This window comes from Vigna unguiculata, chromosome 5, assembly GCF_004118075.2.
Source record: "Vigna unguiculata cultivar IT97K-499-35 chromosome 5, ASM411807v1, whole genome shotgun sequence".
Classification (NCBI taxonomy): domain Eukaryota; kingdom Viridiplantae; phylum Streptophyta; class Magnoliopsida; order Fabales; family Fabaceae; genus Vigna; species Vigna unguiculata.
In genome coordinates, this window is record NC_040283.1 from 13076312 (window position 1) to 13100794 (window position 24483).

Sequence of the window (24483 nt, forward strand, 5' to 3'; positions counted from 1 at the left end):
CGCAAATTAGAGAAAGATTAGCTACATCATCCCGCTCGGTTCCTATTACACTTCTAATCATGTTTGTTATACCTTTAATAGTTATTCTTTCCCCACCAAATAGTGAACCAACTAACCCACATCCATATACATCAAATTCTACTTTTTCACCAACTACACCTAACCCCAAACTAAAACAAACATCAACCACAGATAAAGGCACAAGGTGCTTCCATATGTGAAAGGATTGTTCACCCTCATCCCATCGCCGAAGTAGCTCAACTAGTAGAGGACTGCAGATATCTAAAGACCTCTCTAACTCCAAACACCATTTGAAAGGGGTGAGTCCTATACGTCTTCTGTCTCCATCAGTCAACACGTTGTTTATCTCCACAATGTGCTTTGTGTTCACAAAATTTATCGGCCGAACCTTCCATTCAATTTTACGAAATTAAATCATGCTCAACAACCATATTATCATGCACAAAATCGAAGACCATATAATAATTAACAGCACTAACCCTGTCTTCTTCTTCAACGTCCGATTTCCCCCCCCCCCTCTTTTTCCCCTCTTATTTCCCCTTTCGAGCCATGCTGCAACAACATCGTAAAAAAAACCAATAAACAGACAAAATCAAATCAATGGACCTCAACTACAAAACCTACAACCAAATTCAGAAACAATTTTCACTTTGCCTTACACCGAAACACCTCCACAAAACATAAATTCACCTTTCCTCTCTGTTACCTGGCGCCGGCAACCGTAAAGAAAATGAACTTAAGGAACACAAACTTTTTTTTCATCATAATAGCGACACACGTAAAAAAAAAAAAACCAAAACCAGAACTTCATCTGTTTACACAATGCAGTAACGCAATAATGGACGAAAGTGAAGGGTTTGGGCGAAAACAAAACTCCACCTTAAAAACGAACTGTCGACGTCGTCTTCGTTCTACCGCTTATTCCGTTGCGAAGTTTGGATTTTTTAGGGATTCCGTTCTTCTACCTATGAGGACGCCCACGAACACCACAACAAACCTCGACGAATGAAATTTTCGCACACAGCCTCGTTCTCTGCTTTTCTTCCGCTGCCCAAGTGCTTTTCCTTCTGCTTCCGCTACCAACTTCGCATTTTTGTACAAGTGGGTTGAGTGAAAAGACCACCGCTTCTGCAAAAGCTGAAGGCACCGCTTGGTTGCTTCGACTGGGTTGAGAGATGGTTCGCGCCTGAGAGAAAAAAAATTCAAATGTTTCGGTTTCAGAGGTGGTTCGCACGTTGTCTTTCCTCATGCACACGCGGGTCGCAGCATGTCCTTCAGTTTCTTTTTTCAATAACATTTTAAAATAAAGCCATAGTGCCACGTAGCAGGTAAAAAAAGGGTTAAAAATTTCGGGTCAGAGTATCATTTCCCTAAATCTAAAGCTTTTATGTTCTTTCTTAATTGAATAATATAGTAATTATTATATAATTACTATATTTAAATGAATAAGTTTTAAATATATATATATATATATATATATATATATATATATTGAAAAGCTTAATAATTTAAAGAAATAATTAAATAATTATATGATAATATATATTAAATTATTTTTTTATGTAAATATTTGAATATTAAAATGTATAATAATAATTAAATTGATACGTGGTTATAAGTTTATGGAATTGTTATAGGTAATGTTCAGGTAAATGAATATTTGTTGTATTGAAGAAAACTGATTCTATTTTGTAGTTGTGTTTTATTTTATTTTATGATTTAAGTAAATACAACCTTTCATGTTCTTGTCCATGTGTATATCCATTCTTGTTTGACATCCTTTTGTTATGTAATAACAATGTACTTATTGTTTATAAGAAGAATATTCAAGTAGAGTAGAAGTAAAACTAAAAACATAAAAGAACATGACAATAAAAAGATGCTATAGAAGTAAAATTGATTTCCCTGAAAAAACAAATTGAAGCTGAAATTATGTAGTGTACCCATCCAACTTTATTTGTTTTATTTTATTGTAACAATCTTTTAGTAAAAAAAAAAATACACTACATATAATTGGAGATGCAGATGTGCATTATTCATTCATACTTGAAAAAATATATCTTTATTGATAAAAGTACATTTCAATTTCTCACATGATAATATCTTCAAATAACTCGTGTTATCATTATAATTCTTCTTCCTACTCATCTTTTGTCTGTTATAATCATTGTTGGAAGTTAACCTTGATTAATATGCAATTGGTTTCCAATCAAAAATCAAAATTCATTGTGATCCAATACTTGATTAAGATATAAAGAATGTTAACAACACACTCTTTCTAAGGCATCCTTTATAATACACTTTATTATTGGTTAAATCTCATTAGAAACTTCAGAATGAGTGGGACTCAAAAAATAAGAAGACACCCAAATATTATGATTTTCATAAATTCAACCGATAGTATCTAGTGTAAAAAAAATGTCCCGCTAACAATTTTCTAAATGCATTGTAGTTGCCAAGTACCCAATGCAATTTTTCATATATTACACAAAATGATGGCTAATGCTCGAACTGTCCTAAACAACAATCACCTACAAAGCCAACATATCCTCTTCACTTTCAATTTTGACAACAATCTTTGGCTGCGCAGACATCTCCCATCGGCACATTGATAAAAGCTTTAGAATGAATGTATGCAATGCAGAGTGGCCTTCAAGTGCAATCAACAGAGAAGGAGCATTTGGTGCTCGATGAAGGAGCATTTTATAAAGACCTAACTTTGCATGACTGCCAAAACAACAGAGAGAAAGTTGTGAGTTCAAACAAATTATCAGGTTTTTGTTGAATATTAATAACATAAAAGTCCATAGAAATTTCCCTCCTTAGACAACTTCTGCATTCTATTCATGATAAATGTATTTTCTACAAACACATAAAGTAAGAAAACCAAATTAATTTGTGTTTTCAGTGAGCTTGTATAACGATACACAAAGGCCAAACCACTGATATCAACCTATAAATAGAATTGTTGATATAAATTATTAACTTGCGAAAGACACTTATTAGTGTTTCCAAAAGCAGGTTATCAAATCAACATTCAACTTGTGAATTACCAAACAAATTTTTAATCATGAATCATATTTGTAAGCGATTCAGGACAACAAAAATAACTAAAACATATAAGCTATATCAAACATAATTTAGCCTGGTTATATTTGAAACATATCAAGCTTTAAACTAAACTAATCAGGAGAGAGGGGGCTAACCTTAACTGGACTTCCTAACAGGTAGTCCAGCTTAGATTTTGACCAAAGAAGAGGTGATTCCACTGAAAGCTGGTCCCTACCTCGTTCACGATCAAGCTCTCTGATGTATGGATACTAGAAAGATTTCTTCCCCTGTTTTTTTCTCATACATAAGATATAATGCCAAGCACGCCAATTCAGACAATTTGTTTGTTGTCAATAGCTCAACTGCAATAAGGGTGAAAGTAACACGGAATAAATTCCAATTTTAAAACATTTTAATAATCAATACATTGCTTTAATTACACTTGGACAACACTGACACACAAATTGTTTTTTCCAATGAGAAAAAAAATTCAAGATTAGGTGTTTTCCAAATTCATTTCCATGTTGCGCAAAATGGCCACACCTACTCCAAACACTTTCCAATGTCCCGCTAACACAAAAAACGATTGACGAAATGATTTGCTTGTTGAAAAAAAATGCAAGCATATGGTTACTACACATAATACTAAAAAAATGCATCACACCCTCATAAACTAACCTTGAAGTTATTTAGGCATTGTCCTTAAGACTAATCAACTGATAAGGTTAAGAAATTTGTTGGAGGGCTACCCAACACTCACATATTCCAACTCCATACAAACATATTCAGTTCATTTCTTAGGCCAATTTGAAAAAAAAAATGTAAAGAAGAAATCTAACAAAGTAGACACATTAATTGTTTTGTAAGTCTTGTAGTTACTCAAATGAAGTACCAACATTCGGCTAACAAAATATGATTTTTTTCTATTGGCATTTAGTTAAAAGATGTGATTGAAGATTAAAAAAAAAAACTCAAATAGTTTGCTTGCCATTATCTGTAGTATCTGCACCTCGTTCACTTCCAGCCAGATTTATAAAAGATAGTTTGCCCACAAGTCTAGAAAAGTGGTTCCCATGTATCATCTATTCACTTCGAGAGATTTATGATTAAAAGCTAAATGAACTAATCAGGTTAATCAAATAATTATAAATAAGGTGTATCATATCAAATAATTATAAATCAATGATCTAATTTGTATGTAGATTTGTGTATCAAAATCCATACTAAAATTATATAGCAAATTAAATGCCAAAGCCTTGTTTTTTCATACACGATCCATAGTATTATGCAGTTCCATGACTTGATGTAGAAAGGTTATCTCAGCCTTTAAATGACAACTCAAGAGATTCAACACATTAATTACTATGATTATTTATATCTTTTCAAATTTGTATATTTTAACAATGAAATCAGATAACTATGCAAGAAATAAGTCTATGGATGTATGTGAAATAAAGAAATATCATCAAACAACACACCTCATGTCATTGGCAATAAAAATTCAATAGTTTAAAAACAAATATGGAAAAAGAATACTCATATAGAATCTTAACATCTAGGCCTATTAGTATATAATAAAGACAAAAAAAAATTTATGTCTAACTAATTTGGAGAATTTGTGTCAACAAACCTGCAAAACTTCCCAAATCATCAAAACATCATTTGACAAATCATATTTAAACGATAAAAAATTTATAAAGGCATTCAACTTAAATAATTTTAGAACCTAAATAACTCTAAAAAATTTGAATGCATACACATTTCTAGATAAATAAACTATAATTTTAGAACCCAAATAACTCTAAAAAATTTAAATGCATGCACATTTTTAGATAAATAAAATAAAATGCGTTCAAAATATTAATATCAACGTCATTAAAAAATATTTAAGATTAATATGCACAATTAAAAGGTGAATAAAATTGGAAGTAAATAACGATATTAGTATAGCTAATAAAAATAAAACAAATAATAAAAAAATTGAAAGTATAGATTTTTTTGAAAAACATTATTTGTTAACTTAACACAATCACTGTATTAAGCATTTTCTTAATAAAGTAGATAATATTCGAGTACACAACATTTTCTTGATTCTACAATACTTGCTTCCAATTATAAGCACTTGCGATATAACAGTATAAAAGAGGATTTCAATTCAAAATGGTGGAGCGAAAAACATATATGAAATCTACACTTTTTGTATATTATTTTTTTTTTCAAAATTAAACATTCAAAATGGTACGTTCTAAAATTTGTTGTGGAGTCATAATAAAACATTGCTTTTATAATCTAAAAATTAAACAATTTTACTATGTCATATATGTTAGTAGCATCTACCTCTCAATTTCAAATTCAAGGAAAAGCATAATACTGAGGAGCTCTTGTCACTACAACCAAAAGTAAACAAATTCAATGTAAAAAATTAAATTCCACACCTTTACAATAATATGACTAAAAGAATGAAAAATGAGTTCATAATGCTAATACTATACATAGGAATGCAACTTCTTAAAAAAATTAGTAAGAAATACCCAAGCTTTTAATTTGATCCAATATGAAGCAGAGGATGATCTAAGATTGTTTGATCCAATAACGTAAAATGAGACATTTCATGAGGTTTCAAAGCCTCAAACTTTGGCTTGAGGAGCAAAACTTTGGCTTCTAATGGGACTATTTCAACTTCCATGGATGAGTGTGCCTAACTATCTCAACGTAGAAATTAAACCACTTATGCAGTCATCACCACACTATGTCAGCAACAAATAACAATGCTTTGTTTCTTTATTACTATACATTTGTTAATTCTTCAATCAAGAGGAAATAAAGAGTATTGAGGTTGATTCATGAACCAAATGAAAAAAAAAAATTAAACACAACCTTCACTTTCATCTTCATCCGCAATGAAGATTTAGGGAGGGAATAAGACTAGCAAAGGAACACAACTTAGCCGGTATTTGAAGGGACTAATACTAAAATCCAATGTAATAGTCATGCACCCTAATTAAACACTAAAATCTTACCTGATGAAAGTTTAAAAAAACTTTGCACTTGTGCTCAAAATGACGTCAATCAACTATCGCATTTGTACTTGAGACCAAAGAAGGAGAACAACTAAGCAGGGGAAAAGATTGAGCAATATCAGAAATCATAACACCACGTGACATTAATAGTACAAGAAATTTTGTTTTCTTTTACACACATCATAACTTTTTCTATTAGGGATGACAACGGGGCGGGACAGGGACGGGTTTCACTATCCCATACCCATCCCCACAAAAAAAATTCATCTCCATCCCCATACCCAAACCCAATGGGTATCAAACTTTTGTCTCATCCCCATCCCCTCCGGGTAACGGGTATAATCTCGTACCCATATCCGTACCCGTATTCTAACAACTTCAATATTAATTTTTATAAGAGAAAAAATTACGGTAAAGAAAACATAATATTATCAAATATTCAATATTAGGAGGATGATTGTTTCTTCCATATTTTAAATGTTTGTTTAGTTCAATTTTGTAAATTCTAATGAATCTCTTTTTATACACTAATAAAAGTTATAATACATCATTTGATCAAAATGACACAAAGAACAAATAATAAACACAATAATAAAATTTTGACATAGAAAATCAAATGTATAATTAAGGTATGATCAGATGAAAAATACCTTAGAGAACTAGGAAAACTTTTCAAATATCAACATATATACTCAATAGTTGAAAAATAACTAAAATTATTTTAATGAAACAAAAGAGTTCTTCAAATTAAACAAAAATTAATAATAATAAGTAAATAATTTTTTTTATATTACCTTAAATTGAGAGTATAAACATTCTCATGTGAAAGGAAAATATATAATAAATAAAAATATTAAAAAATAATAGAAATATTCAAATGTGAGGCATAAAAATTTTTAATTAACATAAATCATTTTAACATAATTACATAAAAGTTATGATAAGATAAAAAATATATTGGGGATTCCCGTCAAAACGGGAACGGGTTCAGACAATACCCACGGGGACGGATTTATTTGCCATCTCTATTTCCTATATTTCTAGTAAGAGGAACACAAATTGATTTCCTATATTTCGAATAACAGGAACACAAATAAAAAAGCAATTTTGAATTCAATCATGAAAAGATCACAATAATCTCTACAAAGTTAAGCGATTACAACCTTCAAAAAATAAGAAAAATAAAATAAAAAAATAAAATAAAAAAATAAAAACTGGAATTTTAGAAAATCATACTGAAGTCATTTCAAATATACAAAAGAAAATAAAAAAAAATACAAAAAGTAAACAAACCATACCTTAGAAAACTATCAATATTTTACAAAAGTATAAAAAAAATTAACAAACTACAAAGTCATTTCAAAGATTCGGGAAAAATATGACAACAAAAAAACAATTTAAGAAAACTTTACCATAAAAACTATTAAACCACAACAACCATCAAGCCAAAACAATGGCGCATGGAAATGGAAAGAAAACAATCACCACTATAAACAAAAACAAAACCTTAACAACAAAACCTATAAAACTAAATAAACACAATCCAAATAAAAAAAAATCACAAACAAAAATCCATTTCAAAGATGAAGGACCGACGGCAATAAGACATGCAAACAAATCAATCACATCAATGCAAAAATGGAAACAAAGAGTCACTGATCAAGATGACAAAACCTTGACAGACACAACAAAAGTCAAAACAAAACATATAAATATCAGTGCAGTAAGGGCTTTTTGTCCCGGTTATTTTCCTCATTTTGCTTCGGGTCTGAAATCGAGACATATTAGGACGACCTTTTGGCCTCGGTTGTTACCCAAGGCCATATAGTCCCTTTTATGCCTCAGTTGTTAGCAAACCAGTGTCATATAGTCCATTTTTTGCCTCGGGTCAAGTAGGACCGAAGCCATAGGTTTTAAATAATTTTTTTTAATTAAAATTTTCGCAGATTCTTTGGTCTCGATTATGGTTGGAACTGAGGCCATATAGTCCATTTTCTGTCTCGGGTCAAATATGACCGAAGCCATAGGGTACCTTTTTGCTTTGGTCTTGGTAACAACCGATGTCTATTCTACTGTTTTTTTTTTTAAATAAATTTTCTGTTTTATTGTGATTCCCACATTTAAACCTGTATATTTTTTCACAGAGCAGCACAAACCAAAACATAATATTTTCTCAAACATCTACAATCCAAAAATATTTAAAAAATAATTGAAATATACACTATCCGAATATATATATTCTAAAAAAAAAAGAGTTAAATTTCAAAATTAAGATGAACAAGAGAGAAAGCACAAAAAATTGCGAGACTTCGTCCTAACAAAATTTAGTTTTTTAATATTAGCTAAAAGCTTCTTCGATCACTTTTCTATTCTGAAATGATTAGTCACGGCATCTAGAATGAATGTAGGTGCCATTGCATATTACGAGAAAAAGTGCAAATAATCTGCTACACTCAAAAAGTTCAAAAAACTAAAATAAATGACACGTGTCAATAATAATTTAGATAAGAGTATTTGAATGATATCCCTGCCAATTTATTTACTCATAGTTATAGTTATAGTTATAGTAGAAGCCTGTAAATATTCATCTCTCTCGCTTTGTGGTGATGCTCGTTCGTATGCAGTAGAAACATGCTTTCTCCTTTCAAAAATGTCAAACTCTATGTCTTTAGATCTGTCATGCCTCTACCTCTTGCTCCAATTTGAATAAAATTTTTCCCTCTGTGCGTGGTACGCTTGCACTTTTTTCTCTCTTTCAATCTTCTGAATGTAGTTTTACTTTCTCTTTGTCTAATACCCTAGTTCACTTATTTTTTTCATAAATCTCGTGTTTTACGTTGCTCTGGACAAATTGTGGCGATGGAGTGGTGATTGGATCCGATTCATGCTTTGTATGTTCGATTGGGAACTTCCCTGATATCGTTCCTTAGTTGTTCTTCCTCTTCAATCCAATCCTCCATCCACAGCCCCTCTTCCATCGTCACCAAAGAGGAACATGAATTGCAGGAATAGGAAAAGCTATTCTTTGATGTCGACGACGACAAGAACAACGAGTTGACAAAACCCTAAGCCCAAACGCGTCCTTGAACCCAATCCCACAGGTCATCCGCCTATTTCGCCATGGCGGTCCTTTTCTCGTTGTGTGTTCGCTCTTGTTCTACTTCTTCTACGTCGAGGTGTCCTCCTTGGAGAAAGTTTTACTGGGGTTGATTTTCGTGGTCGTGGCACTGTACTTTGTGTCCAAGAACAAGGGTTTGATTTTGAGATCCTTTTCCGCGGTGAAGCATTTGTGGGAGGAGAATGTAAAGCGCTTGGGGTTTTCAAAGGTGGTGGCAGCGAGGCCGGTGCAGTGGTTCAACGGATAGCCGGCTGAAGCGGGAAGGAAGGCGACGAAGATAGTGAGGGAACGGGTGTAGTTTTACAGCAATGGGGAGTCGCTTCAGGGGTTGAGACACAGTTATGGTGTTTATAGGTTCTATATGGGATCGCTTGGAGGATCTGGTCTGTTATCCCCTTTAGTTGTTGATTTATTGGTTCCACTACCACTTTATGAGTTTTCTGCTTTCTTCTTGCATGCCTAAGTAGAACTTAAACTACCAAGTTCTAATTTAGATGCCTTGGTTGTTAGATAACTGATTGATTGGTTTCTGTGATGATTTATGCGGCTTGTTCGATTTGTCTACTAATGGGTTGCATTGTAAAGTTATTTTCTTCTTCAATTAGCATTCATTGTTTCTTGGGAGGTTAGAGTAGACAATAACGCCTGAGGTTTTAGATGTTGTTTTTCAAAAATCTTATTTTGGATGAATTGTTGTGCTGTAGAAATGGTGACAACCTCCTTTTCTCTCCAAGAACGTAAGCCATTAAACTCTAGTGTATTTTTTCTTCCCTTAATAAGCTAGCTCCCACCCACTAACTTTTCTAGTGTTGCACATGCAACACTTGCTGGTGAGTTTTATAGCATTGTTGATCTTTGCAATGTCTCTGAAACTCGGTACTTAATGCAGACCCCTTGTGCTTCCATGATCAATGAACGTCCCCATGTAAAAGCTTGGTGGGAAGATATCTCTTATAGGCCTGCTTTCAAGTAAGGTTGAGGCGGGAATGACTTTTGGTAAGAATCAAGAATGAGTGTTTCCCTGTTATGTGAGGTTCTTACAGCTAAGTTTGTTCTAGTATGTGTTCCAAGTCTTTTTTTTTTTTTTTTTTTTTTTCATTTTCAAGTAACTAGAGTTAAGAAGGACTATGATTTCCTTTATCTTCATTTGATTAATTTAAAAATGTAATTAAGTTGTAGTTTTTAATAACATTTTTAATATATCTATTTTAAAATAGTGTTTGAACGTAATTTAAATCCTTTTGTATAATTAATTTCATGTTTATCGGATCAGTAAATAGTTTTACTTCCCATGTATGCTACTTTAATCAATTTATCAACTTTAAGTTAGTTTTTCACATGTCAACAAATAAAATAAATTATGTCAGTACAATAAATCGAAAGCTTTTATCAAAACCACTGAATATTATGCTGGAGGCTATTTGGAGACACGACACATGGATTTGGAGTCTACCACTTTTCAATCCACATCTGCTATTGAGAATTTGATGGTTGTGTTATCTCTTTTTGGAGCATGTTCACGTAAGCAGCTAATAACCTATGACCTATGGTTTTAATTTGTGAACTTTTAGATTCCACTGACTCACTCTTACTATGTTTAGTTGGTATTTGTTAGTACTTTTCTGGTTAAAATTTATTTGCTTTCTAATATTGAAACCTCAATTTTGCTTGGCATTGTTGTGTGATGAAAAGTACGGTTAGTTCTAGCTTCTTGGGGAAGTTCTTGAGGGAAGTACAGTGGGAATCTCAATTTTTAGCTGAAGGATTACTTTTATGCAAAAGGACTTTGATAAACAGTTTTCCATTTTATTTATTATATTTCTGAAATGTTTCTTGGTCTTATTTTGTGTTGAATAGACAGAATATGTGTGTGTATATATATATTCTTATTTGAGCAATAAAACCAATAAAACATGGCTACTAAAGGGGGTTGAACTTACGAATATTATAGTTAGTAATTACTAAGACTGAACGCCCCAAGCAAATTTGAGGAATAATTTTTCTATATCTTGTAAATAAACCTGAAAGCAAATAATTAATTTTTCTATATGTATACTTTCAAATTTACATATCTTTCTATATTTCTCATCATTTCAGGGCAACATGCAGTGTTTTACTAAGATAGGAAGCTCTTTATCCCTTCAATATTTTCTTCATCTTTTCACAACAGGTAAGGTAGAAGCCATGCTGTAAATTCTTCTTTTGTAATGTGTATTCAAATTCCTGAAAACATGTTCCCAGATTTATCCAAGATCTCTCTTCATCAATCATCATTTGAAAGTTGAAGCTAAAACAGTGGCAGCCAATTGTCAAATTTTAATGCGTCGCTATTAGTTGCAATATCTGCCCTGCACTTGAATTATTATATTGTAGGTGTGGTGGTGGAGTGCTCATATGGGGAAACACATGCTTTGACTAAATTGTAGCATGATTGATAGTACCTGAAATATAAGATTTTATAATTGCTTTGAAAACATGTGTTAGACTTTTTAATTCTCAGAATATATTATTCTATTTTTACTCAAAACAAAAGGTGGTATCTGAGGTGGTTTATCTTCAATACGTCAAATAGATTATACATACACATTGAAGCCTTGAGGTGATAAATCTTTTTTGATTGAAGAGAAGCATCCATGGCAGGCATGGCCAACAGTGAGATTTCACGGCTAGAGGTTCGTACCTTGATCTATCTATATTACTGTTATATATTAGCGTATGATGAGGCAAAACTCAATTCACGAATTCGGAATATGTTTGGATACATACTTGTTTTTATAAGCACGTTGTTGGTGATAACTGTAAGTCCTATTCGTTAATTGAGAACTTGGATAATTGATTCCTCTGGGATGGTGTTGATTCATCTCAAACCAATCTGTCAGGTGAATTCAGCAACAGCTGGTAAAGGAGGGCTTGAAATATATTCATTGTTATATGTGCACTTAGTGGTGTTTATGGAGTAACAAATGCTCATTTTCAAGGTGGAATGGTGGGAGACCTGTCCTGCATGCAACCAGAGTTCATTCAGGTCAGCCTCTGTGATATAATTATTATGAAGTTATGAAAGATTCATTAAGCTCATGAATTCTTTGCTATGGTTTTTTGTTACAGTCATTCCTTGCTGGTTTGGCAGCATCTGGTGTATTTTTGTGGGAATGACAAAAGCAGCATCTGGTGTTTTGAACTGATATTTAATTTCAATGTTCATAATGTCAATCATAATTCATAGATGGACCATTGTTGAGGTGTTAATCAACTACTATTTGCTTCTGTAGGGATTTTTCTTTCAAAATCAGCCCTTTACAAGTGTAATATGGCTGGGAAACCTGCTGTGCTTACACGCATTATGGATAGTGACTGACAACTTAAGACCAACTCGTGCAGAAGCCACTGATGTTGCCAATGGTGTTTTAGATGGTAACTCACCTTTCACATGATCCTGCTAGTTAAGGGGAGTGATGAGTACTAGGATGTCCAGGAAAATTTTATCTTCTTGTTAAGTTTATATTATATATAGCTTGAAATTTTCATATTAGAATAGCAGAAGACCATGGTGCACCACACTACCACTTTTTTCTTAGCTTCAACAACATCATTTGATAAAACATGGCCTCTCTCCGTTTTCTCTTCTTGACTTTCTTCGTTGTGTTGTCACTTAACACTGGTGAGGTTGAAGCTAGCAGAAAACTTTTGTCTTCATCACTTCCTGATTTGGGAAACATTCCCGTCTTTGAGTTTCCACCGGGAACACCATGGCCAGAATACAGGTTGCCTCCATTTTTGAAATCTAATTAGCCAACAATTCCTTCAAGTTACTACTCTTACACTCCACCTTCCAACACAAACATGGCCAAAGCTTCTTCCAAGCCTTGAGAACATGCATACAATTGGCATCTTCTTACATATACTGTTGTTTAGCAGCAAAATAAAAAGGTTCATGTAATGTTTTGGATTCTACAAGCAATTGGAGGGAAGCACTGGATGCTTTCAAGAGAGTTACAGGTAATAATATCATTACATTTAATTTTACTGGAAGATTTTATTTCCTGAAATTAGAAAACTGATGGAACAAGAAATTTTTTGTATCTATAATGGAATCTGAGTAGCTGAATAAAACATGACCACCGTCTTCGTAATACTTGTATGACTTATCCCTGATTGGACTTTAGAAAAATTACATCCATATTCTTATCCTTTTATTTATAATTGATTGGTGGGACAGAGACAACTTAGACGAAAACACAGACAACACTACTTTTTTTTAAAAAATTACTTGTACACACTTTATACTCATTTAACATATTATTTTTCATTATAAAAAAATATATGTCAACCTACTATTATCCTTTGCTTTTCTTTTGTTATGAAAATCGAAAATAAGGATATGAATGAAAATTATAATAAAAAAAGGTAAATATATGTATTTTTAGGTTGTAGTAATTGGTGAACGATTGGTAGTACAAGTCTTGATCTCAGCATCTGTATCCACCAGAAAACAAAGCTCCTCATGAGTTGTTCCTGCTACTGATATATAATTGATCACTTGTGATACCAAAACTGATTTTTTATTCAAATTCATTTGGTTATATATATAGTATATATATATATGTATATATGTATATGTATGTATGTATGTATGTATGTTGCACCACTTCATCATATGTTATGAAAAATATCTAATGATGCATATGTTAACAAGTTTTGGCTGCAACATATGATTGAATTTGATACCTGAAGATCAAACACCTAAGCCAGGGCATGTAATCTGCAATTGAAAGCTCCAACCAAGTTCATCACCTCGTGATCATCAATTTTAAGTCCATCATCTTTGGCACGCCCGAACACCATTTGAAGACGATGTCTCCATTAGCTCAACAGCAACTGACTCAGATCCACAACCTTACCTGATGCTGCACAATTTTTCCGGCGACTTCACAACACTCTCAACTCCTCTCTCCTCAGTGGAGCAAACATCTCAACCTTTGAGGCACTCAGAAGCTCCAGAGTGCAAACTTTCCTCATGTTGCGCCAGTATGCACTGTACTCAGAAAAGGCCAAACCTTTGAAGCCATAAGAAAGAAATTCGGAGGCTTGGATTTTGGGTCTGCTGGCAAAAACAGTTTCAGGGGTTTTCAGGAACAGTTCTGCAGTTTGTGGAGAGAATCAGTATTTGTGGAGAAGGAATTTCTGGTTAAAATTCCCTGAAGTATTTGTTAGATTTTTCTTTCATTAGTTTAGTACAGCTCTTGTTTTAGCTTAGTCTAACATGCATTTCTAGGTTTGATTAGGTGAAATTTCGTACTTCTTTTATCAATGACTGATTACCTTGCTGCTTGCAATGCAATGGTAATTACAATGTACTTCTCTTGGAATTCTTCTCTAATGCATGTTTATCTGTCTCATATTTCCCTTTGAGTTTTCTTCATTTGCCATTCATTATGCAATTTGATCTATTGACTCTGCTCATTACAGTAATTTTTGTTTCCATAATGCTGAATGCCGAGTTGTATTGTATGTATGATGTCTATTACGCTCCTTTTCTGAGGAAGACAGGAAAATTCATGGGCTGTCATGGCTCTAGAAAGCAAAACATGTGTTTTCTAGTGTAAAATTTAGAGATTGCAATGATCATGAAAGAGGCAGAGTTTGTATTGGGTTGCTTTAGAAAGGAACATGTAGATTACATTATAGAATATATTTATAGATGTTGTTTATCTATAGGTTGCGTGGTTCTAATTGTAGCAAATAATGAGAGAGCAAAGAAACAATTTGCAATATTTGCCTCCTTTTTATTTCATTATTCATCGTAAACATTATACATAAAGTAAGGTTGGTTCTCTGATGTTGATATATGATTGAAACAAGCACTTCATTGTAATAAACATCTTTAATACAGCGATGGAGAAATTTTTAACTATTATCCGTAATATTGTGGTTGAAAAAATATATTGGAGTGTATAAATGAAATCAAATCATAATAGTTAACGGAGATTTCAAAATTCAGGATAGTTAACAGAGGTTTCAAAATCCAGGATAATTAACGGATGTTTCAAGACCTAGGTAGTTAGCGGAGATCTTTGTTAATACAAACTTAACGGAGGGTTTAATTCTGGATAATGTAAAACTAAACTTTCGATAAAATATATATTTTTTGGCAGTGATAATTGTTCTTTTAAAGGATTTTGGAAATAGATTTTGAAATAAGTTTTTCTCTAACAACTTTTCTTCTAAGTTTTTAATGAGGAAAATTATGATCTTGACCAATCAAAATAAATGTTTATATAAAAGCGTTGAATATTTGAGAAATTATAGGTGAGGAATAAGAAACTCTTTGGCTGTCAAACAATCCCACCACAACCTAAATCATAAGAAAAGAAAAGTTTGAAAAGTAAAGACAAAGCCATGCCTTTTTGTTGGTGTCTTTCTAACCATCTTTAGTAGGATCATGGCTCTCATTTAAAACAATTTGGGATGATCTAAAAATATATGTCGGAGATGAAAGAATTCAAAGCATATGTAGGTACTTAATTTAATGTTGGTACTTAATTTAATGAGGCAATTTGAGTTTCAGAGGACGAAAAAGTCTAACACAATCAAGGAATGATTGAACAAATTGTTGGCTCATGCTAACAAGATAAAGTTGTTATGCGTGTTTTTGCAAATTCCAAACTGTTGAGAAAATTATGGTAATTATCTCATAAATGTATAAAGAACTTATTCTTTTGTTGAAAAAGTGATACATTCCCTCTGGCCCAAAAGTAACAAAGATTGATTAAGAAAGATTAGAAAATTGAAAATGTTCTTCTGGCCAAGAGCCGGCAAGCAAAAAACTACAAGAAGAATCATTCAGCTAACATTTAGAGCAATGAAAATAATTACAACAAACAAATGGGTGAAAAAAAATATTACCTATATTGCCAACATTGCGACAAAATGGGTCACCTCCATTCAAATGTTGGAAGACACATGCTCCTAAATGTTAGCAATCAAATGATGGAATTTGAAGCAGTCATATGCATGAGCACAAATAAACAGTAAGAGGAAGAAGTTAAGATTATTGATCAAAAGGAGGATGATCAACTATTTGCAGCCACATGTTTTGCAAGTGTTAAAATATAATTTTTTTTATTATCATGTATGGGAACCATCTTTCGGATTAGGGTTGGGGTTGTACTTTGACTTTTTGTATTCTGTCTATGTGTTCTCTGTATAAACATTGGTAAAACAGTAATCGTGAGAAGTTTTCATTGTTTTTATTTTTCTAAAATTTCTTCAGATGATTGTATAAATAAATTTTATACAAGCACTTGTATAAATAATTTGAGTTTGTCACTTGTATAAATAAATTTTATTTGCTATAATAATATACAAATTTAATGCAATTGACATGAATTTTTTTTTATAACCATCCATCATATATTGAAGTTCAAAAGATATAAGATCTATGTTAAAATTTTATTATTATTAGTTTAATCTTTGTTCTTTGTTTAATTTTTATCAAGTGATGTATTATAAATTTTATTAGTATATAAAAGAGAGATTCATTAGAATTTAAAAGATTGAAGTAAACAAACATTTAATATATTTTAATTTGAATATTTGTTATCCTTTTATATTTTAAAAAATATATTTTTAAATTTTATTAACTAGGCATTAATGTTTGCAAATTTATTAAATGTTTTGGTTCTTATTAAATTTTATTTGGTATTCTAATTTGAAATGTATACAATTATAATTTCTTTCTAAATATTTGATATCAAAGAAACAATCATCCTCTTAATATTAAATATTTGATAATATTTTGTTTTCTTTACTATAATTTTTTATTATTTTATAAAAATTAATTAATTAATAGGGAAATAGTAAGAAGGTGTGTATGAGTATGTGTGTACAAGTATATACTCGTTACTTGGAGGATGAGTATGAAACAAAAATTTGATACTTATTTGGTTTGGGTACGGAGGGATGAGGATGGATTTTTTTATGGAGATGTGTATGAGATAGCGAAACCCGCCTCCGTCTTGTCCCGCCTCGTTGTCATCTCTAGATGTGAGACAATATCTCAAAAGATTTTGTCTCTCATTTGCAACATATAATAAGGAAGCATGACATGATTTTAGATATAGTAGACTAAGTGACAAAGTCAACACATTTCCCCCCAATCAATCTTATAATTTCTTTGTCGAAGTTGACAAATATATATAGATTAAATTGTGAAATTACATAAGGTGCCGTCAAACATAATATTGAATGGAGATTTGTACTTCACTTTTAAGATGCTTCAAAAAAGACTTAAAAACTATACTCCAACTTAGTTCAGCATACCACTTGCAGACCAACGAACAACTATAAACAACGATCTAATCATCAAAATATTTTTTAGAACTTATGTATTGGTATGAGAATTTTTCAATAGTAGAACTCACCTATAAAAACAATTATCAACAAGTATTTATATGACTCATTATGAAACTTTGTACGGAAGGAAATGCATTGGACCTTAATGTTATTGCAACAGGATAATGAAAATGTAAATATGATTCAAGAGAGACTTTTAAATAAACCAAAATCTTATGCAAATTAGAGACAAAGATCCTTGGAGTTCTCTGTTAGGGAACATATTTTTTAAAGAGTCAGACCTTTTGCTAGTGTGGGAAAGGATTATCAAATCAAGAAAGTTTATAGAACCTTATTGATTTCTTATAAGGATGTGCCCTGTTGCATATTGACTTGGTTTTTCTCTTCTAGTGGTCAATATCCACAATATCTTCCATGTCTCACAACTAATAGTGAATGTACTTGATCCAAACATATTTTAAAGTCTGATACATTACAAGTAAAGGATAACATGTCTTTTAAAGGTAGACTGATCGACATTGTAAGTTCCTAAGTGAAATAATTGTGTGGTAGGAATATCTACATGATTAAGGTGCTTTGGAATCTCACGTCTAGTGACTTTACCTTTGAGATACATGAAAATGTGTGTGAATCATGTCCTTGTCTCTCTTTGTTTTTTGTAAGAGAACTTTTGAGGTCAAAAGTTTTTGTAATTGTGGATATACCCGCTCCCTTTATTCTCTTTCTTTTCCAAATTCTTAAATTTATGCATGTGTGAAATTTAGATTTTAATGACAATTTTGTAGTTGACTTTGAAATGTTGAACGACCATGGTTGGTTGTGCATGTTGGAAGAGAAAGTCACTTGTTATTGAGTTTTGAAACTTGGTAGGATGCTTATATTTTGTAATATTTGTTTGACATGTGTTTTTAATTGAAGATATAATGTCATTGAATGTTGTATTGAGCTTTAAATGACCTTTCTGAGTAAAAATTCTTGGAAGATGATTCGTATTTTGGTATTTGGTATTTTGAACTTGTTAAGAATGTTTAAGCAAATAAAATATGTTGTTGGTGGGTTTTGGTGATGTTTTAAGTTAATGTATAAAGTTCTTTGTACGGTTCATTTAAACAATATATTCCTGCTTCAGAAAAAATGAGACAAAGATCTAGGTCTATGTCTCTATTATTTTCTCGCTTAAACAATAAATTGTTGTTCAAATGATGGTAAAGTTGTTCAAATGATGGTGTACTCATTCAAGCAAGTTGTTTCTCCTTAAATAAGAAAGAATCATCTCGTCTAAATATATATCTAGATCTAACAATATTTTTAAATTTTCATTAATTATTCAGCTCAGTTCAAGGTGTGATGTGATGTTATAGATATAAATGATGTTATACTAATTTAAATGTTATTGGAATGATTATATAATGCTTATATGATACGTAATCAGTTATGGTCACGATGTTTGATAATGTGTGAACCTTTATTTGAATGTATGTATAAAGTAAATACACCTATGTTTAACAAAGATGTCTAACTTTATTCCAGTGTCTAAATCAAGTACATTAAAATTTTACGTTGTAAAATTGAGGAAAAATTAATACATATCTGGAACACATATATGTGCCTAGTCTTGTATTTCTTAAACTTATCCTGTCTTATGAAGTCAATGATTACATACCTTGGAAGCTTAGAATGAGTCATATGTTAATCTTTGACTAAACTATTAAATCCGAGTCTTCTTAAAATTGTTAATAGATAATTCTTATTTGATATCCTTTTGTTATATAAATGTTTGATGAATGATTGAGAATTTTAAATTGTTTACACTTATTACACAAAATTGCAAACCCACCTATCAGGATTACAATTTATGGGTTGGGTTAAATTTTATTTGAATTAGGATTGAGTTAGAACATTATATTATGTTAAGTTTTATTTAATAGACTTAATTACAATAAATTCACAAATTTCACAAATAATAAATTCAATCAAACTTAAATACATAAGAAATACATGATAAATAATATTGTTTATCCCATAATATTTATAATTTTTAAGAAACATTGAACAAATAATTATGGTGATATTTCTTTCTTAATATATAAGTAGTTGACTCAATCCAATTTTAATTTTAAACATTAGTGCCGTAATAAGTTTAATATTTTTACATCGATTGTTTCAACAAGTGGTCTAATATATGTCATCAAAGTGAAAAAAAGTATTCAGAAAGCTCATTATTCGTTAATCTTCATCTACCCCAACTTTTTGAGATTTTCTCTTATCAACCTTTTGCCATGCCTTTGTATCTTTCTCTTCAAAATTGGTTTTCTTCATGAGATTCCATCTACAAGTTATCATACAAACATGTCGAAGGTTCCTTGCATTATAAAAATTCCATCTCAAAATTGAATATAATTTATAAAAAAATTAAAATTATAAAATGTACCTAGGTTCCCTACGTTAGTCCTGCATCACAAAGAAAAATCTTTTGTTGACGACAAGTAGCACCGATGGTAATAAGATCAGAAGCGACAACGAGCAGACTAGCGGTGGCAGCATGTAGACCCGCCTCAGCGACTTGAAAAAAATAACATCGTGGTTACCCAAGCAGGTGCGACGAGCAAACCAACAATGATGAACAAAGCAGTGGTGTGCATGCTAAGGAGAGGGTTTCAACGTGCAAAATATTAAATCGAAAGGGAAGTTGTAAAATTTTGACAATTTTTTTATAAACCGAGAAGGCATCTCAAAGTTGTAAAAAAATTGTCAAAATTTAATTATTAAAAATCACTTTCCTAATATTTCCAATTGAAATTTGATTGGGTCATTGTTAAGTATGCTGAAATTATTCCTTCTCTCCATACTTGTGTCTCCTATTTTTTCAACACTCACATTTTTCTGTTGCTTTTTCCACCCTATGCCTTTGGGCTTTTCCGTCAAAAAACACAAAAAGTAGTAGTCTTCTTCGTTTTGCTTAACCAACCTTTTCATTGCAGCAATATCTTCTGTTCTTTTCTTTATTCCCTCATTGCCCTTGCCGTTAATCACAGATTGCGCCAACAACGCAACACTAATCGCTATATCAAATATAATACGATATTTAATTTCAAAACCTTCACAAATTATATTTTTAATAAAGTCTAAATTCTATCCAAACATTAAGGGTGGGCAAAAAAATTGGTTTACCCAATCTGGTCCAATTCTAAACTGAGCTGGTCCACTACAAAACTATTTATAAATTCTGTTTTCTACTTTATATCATTATATATTTTTTAGATCAGATTTTTATTTTACATTTATAGATTTTAAACTATGGAAATCCAAATTTTAAAATTGGATCAGGCTTTTATCCAAATTTATCTCAATCGTAATATTCTCAATCTCTCTATTCCAAGATTTCAATTCTCTGACCCCTAAATTTCTTTTGTCTTCTTTTGCTGTGGTTGATTGATCCAAGGTATTTGAATCTCTTCTCTCTTCTCTATTCCAATAATGTTTCTCGTTTTTCCTCCGTTCATTTTATCTAGTTTTAAGTTTGATTCATTCATTTGTTTGATTTTGTTTTAGAGAACAAATGACACTGTTGTGTTAGGGATTCCTGGAGATTAAGATCAAGATTGACATCAACACTGACGACAACGTTGCTAGCCCTTGATCTATTTTCTTTTTTCTTCTCTCCTTAATTTTTTGAATGTGTATCTCTTCTGGTAAATGTGTAGTTTTCCAATGAAGCTAAAAAATTTGATAAATTGTTTATATGTTTTAATTTCTTGTACAAATTCTTCTACCACCTGTTTTCTCTTCCTTTCTTTCTGCACTTTCACGGCTCAGGCTGTGAGGCACTCACACATAGAGTGAGAAAGCACTTAGCAGTGTATGTAAAACAATTAAGGATCTTTAAAATTTAGGATTCTCACACGATAAAACATAATAGAGCACTAACCTTGATCCATGGGAGATACTGTGAATATGCGTTCTTCAATTTGTAATTTTTTGTGTGCTCTTCAACCACTGTTTCCCAATCTATCTCTTTGCCTTTCTTTTCTCTTCTCACATGTTCTTGATGAGATTATTGTGAAAAGAATCTTATAGCTAGAGACAGAACCCCAATCCCTTTTATTAATCAACGTCCATCAAGTTGGTTTTTATTTTATCTTTATTTTATTTTATTATCACTTCCCATAATAATAACCAATAAGTCTTTAAATTTTATTAAATCACAATTGGACCATCATAATATTTTAAACGAGTCACTAATAGAATTAATTCGTCAATTAATTCTAACATTCTCCCACTTGATTCATATGATGTCATAACATTATGTGATTTAATACATAAACATAATCCGCATTAAAAGACCTTGCATAAATTGGTTCCATCATTATTCATAATTAAAGATACAGAAATAATAAGAGTCATGCGGTCACACATCATTCGGTCGACATGATCCCTTCAATGTACTACTATATCATCCATTTCTCCTTAATATGACCTTAAAACGAGAAGTCCATAATAGGTTCAAACATAATGTCATTTTACAAAGTAATAACATAACATAATTTATTTTCTTCATCATAATTTGCATGCACAAACATAAAGAAGAAAACACAGATTTCAGAAATTTATACATTAGGGAGATCAGAGTGTCACATAAACATTAATAACATTAACAATTAACATTTAACATTCACTAGTAGACCTAATGCCCATATTCTTTACATGGTCAGCATACAATTTGGCTGGTAACCCTTTTGTTAAAGGGTTAGCAATCATAAGATCTGTGCTAATATATTCTATTGACACTCTACGTTTCTGAACTTCTTTTTTAACGACAAAGTATTTCAACTCCATATGCTTAGCACCTTTGGAATACTTGTCGTTTTTAGAAAAGAAGACTACTGTGGAATTATCACAATAAATTTTCAGCGGCTTGAAAATACTGTCGACTACTCCAAGTCCTGAAATAAAGTTTTGCAACCAATTAGCCTGAACTGTGGCCTCAAAGCATGCCACAAATTCAGTTTCCATGAAATCACTCCTCCGGCTAAAAGATACATATAACCAAATGTAGACTTTCTTGTATCCACACAACAGTCAAAGTCTGAATTTGTATAACCTATCACCTCAAAGTGATTAGTTTTTCTATAAGTAAGCATGTGATTCTTTGTTCCTTGTGGGTTTAAAACTTTCTTTTAGCTTTCCAATGCTCCAGTCCTGGACTACTTTGGTATCTACCAAGCATACCAACTGCAAAGCTAATATCTGGCCCCGTACATGTTTGAGCATACATCAAACTCCCAACAATAGATGCATAATGAATATTTTCCATTTGTTTCCGTTCCAAATCATTCTTTGGACATTGCATGAGACTAAACTTGTCTCCTTTCTGTATTGAAACGGGAGATGCTGAACATTTATCCATTTTGAATCTCTCTAAAACTTTATTAATATATGCATTCTGAGACAAACCTAACAGTCCTTGTGATCTATCACGAAATATTTCTATTCCTCACCCATATCTTTCGTTTCAAAGTTATTAGAGAGAAACCTCTTAGTCTCACTTAATAGACCAAGATCATTAGTCGCAAGCAAGATATCATCAACATACAGAATTAGAAATATAAACTTACTTCCACTGACCTTCAGACATATACACCGATCAACAGTGTTGTCCTTAAATCCAAAGGACACAATAGTATCATTGAACTTAAGATACCATTGACGAGAAGCTTGCTTAAGTCCATATATCGATCTCTTACCATGTGTTCCTTTCCTTCTTCAGCGAACCCCACTGGTTGGTCCATATAGGCATCATCTTCTAAATTCCCATTCAGAAAAGCAGTTTTAACATCAATTTGATGCAACTCAAGATCATAATGAGCTACTAATGCCATGATAATTCTAAAAGAATCTTTCCTAGAAACGGACGAAAATGTTTCCTTATAGTCAATGCCATCTTTCTAAGTAAAACCTTTGGCAACAAGTCGGGCCTTGTAACGTTCAATATTGCCTTGAGAGTCACGCTTAGTCTTAAAGACCCATTTACACCCAACTCTCTTGCATCCTTCTGGCAATTCCACAAGGTCCCATACATCATTATGTGCTATTGATTTAAGCTTATCTTTCATGGCATCTAACCACTTATCAGAATTATCACCATTAATGGCTTCCGAAAAAGAAATTAGATCATTATCAATACTTAAGTCATTTTCTGTCTCTTATAGATAAACCACATAATCGTTCGAAATAACATACTTTCTATCTCTGTGAGATCTTCTTAATACTATTTCTTGTGGTTGTTCTACTATTGGTTCATTGTTAACCTCGGGATCATTAATTTGTTGTTTTTCTTGATTGTTGTGAGTTTCTACAACATGTGGAACAACAACTCTTGATAAAGAAGTACTAGTTATAGGAACTTGTACTCTAACTTCCTTAATCTCTACATTTCATGAAGCTTCACTCCCACTGGTTTCACCATTCTCAATGAACCGAGCATTTCCAATTTCAACGATTCTTGTACTATGGGTAGGACAGTAAAACATATACCCTTTTGATTTTTCTGGATAACCAGTGAAATATCCACTGATTGTTCTTTCATCCAGTTTCTTTTCTTGCGGATTGTATATTCTTACTTCTGCCTGACAACCCCAAACATGCAGGTGTCTCAAACTGGGTTTCCTACTCGTCCACAAATACTAGGAACCCTGTTCAACAAATACATTGCAGTCTTTAAAGTATACATCCACAATTATACATGTAAACATGAATTACTTAACATACTCCTAACCATATCCAGTAAGGTTCGATTACGCCTTTATGATACACCATTTTGTTGTGGTGTGCCTGGCATTATGTATTGAGCACAAATACCACGTTTCTTAAGGAACTTAACGAATGGACCAGGGTGTTGTCCACTTTCATCATATCTTC

At 31.9% G+C, this 24483-nt stretch overlaps 1 long non-coding RNA gene across 5 annotated transcripts; it reads left to right on the top strand.

Annotated features, from left to right (window-relative positions):
* The first annotated feature begins 8629 nt into the window (after nt 1-8629).
* Nucleotides 8630-12624, top strand: LOC114184886. 5 transcript variants are annotated; one of them, XR_003604681.1, is made up of 6 exons: nt 8630-8822; nt 10100-10206; nt 11308-11380; nt 11783-11882; nt 12090-12235; nt 12319-12486. It is a non-coding gene; the product is annotated as an uncharacterized LOC114184886 (long non-coding RNA). The 5 variants fall into 5 exon arrangements; XR_003604678.1 differs by having other exon boundaries at nt 8632-8822; nt 9023-10206; XR_003604679.1 differs by having other exon boundaries at nt 8634-10206; nt 12319-12381; nt 12483-12624.
* The last annotated feature ends 11859 nt before the right edge of the window (nt 12625-24483 follow it).